This window comes from Budorcas taxicolor, chromosome 15 (genome assembly GCF_023091745.1).
Source record: "Budorcas taxicolor isolate Tak-1 chromosome 15, Takin1.1, whole genome shotgun sequence".
NCBI classification, from domain to species: domain Eukaryota; kingdom Metazoa; phylum Chordata; class Mammalia; order Artiodactyla; family Bovidae; genus Budorcas; species Budorcas taxicolor.
Genome location: NC_068924.1, coordinates 42,539,342 through 42,541,623, shown reverse-complemented (window position 1 = coordinate 42,541,623; position 2,282 = coordinate 42,539,342). Strand labels below are relative to the sequence as shown.

Sequence of the window (2,282 nt, the reverse complement as noted above, 5' to 3'; positions counted from 1 at the left end):
GCTTTAAGCTCAACATTCAGAAAACGAAGATCATGGCATCTGGTCCCATCACTTCATGGGAAATAGATGGGGAAACAGTGGAAACAGTGTCAGACTTTGTTTTGGGGGGCTCGGAAATCACTGCAGATGGTAACTGCAGCCATGAAATTAAAAGACGGTTACTCCTTGGAAGGAAAGTTATGACCAACCTAGATAGCATATTCAAAAGCAGAGACATTACTTTGCCAACAAAGGTCCATCTAGGCAAGGCTATGGTTTTTCCAGTAGTCCTGTATGGATGTGAGAGTTGGACTCTAAAGAAAGCTGAGCACCAAAGAATTGATGCTTTTGAACTGTGTTGTTGGAGAAGACTCTTAAGAGTCCCTTGGACTGCAAGGAGATCCAACCAGTCCATTCTAAAGGAGATCAGTCCTGGGTGTTCATTGGAAGGACTGATGTTGAAGCTGAAACTCCAATACTTTGGCCACCTCGTGCAAAGAGTTGACTCATTGGAAAAGACTCTGATGCTGGGAGGGACTGGGAGCAGGAGGAGGAGGGGACGACAGAGGATGAGATGGCTGGATGGCATCATCGACTCATTGGATATGAGTTTGAGTAAACTGTGGGAGTTGGTGATTGACAGGGAGGCTTGGCGTGTGATTCATGGGGTCTCAAAGAGTCAGACATGACTGAGCGACTGAACTGAACTGAACTGAACGTTATGAAACTACTGAATGTTCTTTGAAACAGAAAATCAAGAACAACAGAAACGTGGACCATTTTTGGTGTGCAAAGGTGATCTTCACTATTGTGAAGCTGGTGAAACCTTGTGGGTGTATTAAAGTCAAAAAGAAAGCAATTAGCTAAGAGATGAAAGGCTCTGGTGAGCCTTGGGGTCAGCCACCAGCAGGAGGCACTAAGTAGGTTCAGGGAGCAATTGACAGCTACACAGGGCTTCACCACTTCCTTCTGGAAGGGATCAACTGGCTGTGGCTGGATGAGGTCAGTCTTTTCTCTATTCTCAAAGGAAGTCATTTCATGCTAGGAGAAAACAGGGTTAGTGATAGGAAAAGAAGAACCCTGACTGCCTCCTCAGGTCATGGTGTTTGATATTAGGACAGGGGTCCCCAACCTCTGGGCTATGGACCTTTCAGATCAGTGGTGGCATTAGATTAGAAATAAAGTGCACAATAAATGTAATTCTCCTGAATCATCTAGAAACCACCCATACCCCACCCCAGTCTGTGGAAAAATTATCTTCTGTGAAACTGGCCCCTGGTGCCAAAAATGTTGGGGACCACTGCATTAGAAGGAAATGCCCACACCAGACTTAGGAGACTAGCTCTATCTCTTGGCTCAGTCTCACAATCACTTTTGGCTTTGTAACCAGTGTTGACCAAGGAAATACTTCTGAGCACATCTGAGATTTAGTCCTGATGCCAGTTGCAATTCTTGTGACTAGAAAGTGCTGAGGACTAAATATTGTTTTCAAGCCTGCACTTACAGGGCAAATCTCCGCCAGGCCTAATGGATCCCAAGTACTAGTCACTTATTCTACCAATGTTCAACACTCCTCAGCCCAGTCCTAATGTACAGGCAGGTTGTTGGGCAGTATTTATTAGTGGCATTCTGCATCCCTGCATGGGTGTCCCTGGTGGCTCAGCAGTAAAGAATCTGCTTGCAGTGCTCACTTCGGGAGCACATATACTAAAACTGGAATGATATAGAGAAAATTAGCATGGCCCCTATGCAAGGATGACAAGAAAATTCATGAAAAATTCCATATTTTTTCAGGATGGGGAATACCTGTACACCCATGGCTGATTCATGTCAATGTATGGCAAAAACCACTACAATATTGTAAAGTAATTAGCCTCCAATTAAAATAAATAAGTAAATTAAAAAAAAAAAAGAAAGAATCTGCATACAATGCAGGAGGCCACTTGTAATGCAAGAGATGCAGATCCAATCCCTAGGTTTTGAAGATCCCCTGGAGAAGGAAATGGCTGCCCACTCCAGTATTCTTGCCTGGAGAATCCCATGGACAGAGAAGCCTGGCAGGCTACAGTTCATGGGGTTGCAAAGAGTCAGACATGACAGCAACTAAACCACCACCACCACTATCACTCTGCAGTCTCAGGGGAAGGTCTATAGGGCCACTTTCCTCCATCTTCACAGAAAAAGCCACTTGCTCACCCAAACGCAGACCCCAGTTCAGGGCCCCAGAGTCAACCATGACTGGATGCAATAGGGTGCTGAAGCTCCTACCCAACGCTCTTAGCAACCATTGGGATGAATGCCCT

The 2,282-nt window shown here is 45.2% G+C and overlaps 1 non-coding gene across 1 annotated transcript; it reads left to right on the top strand.

The window, feature by feature from the left end:
* The first annotated feature begins 1,662 nt into the window (after positions 1-1,662).
* Positions 1,663-1,769, top strand: LOC128061056 (U6 spliceosomal RNA). The gene has a single exon (XR_008200676.1). It is a non-coding gene; the product is annotated as a U6 spliceosomal RNA (small nuclear RNA).
* The last annotated feature ends 513 nt before the right edge of the window (positions 1,770-2,282 follow it).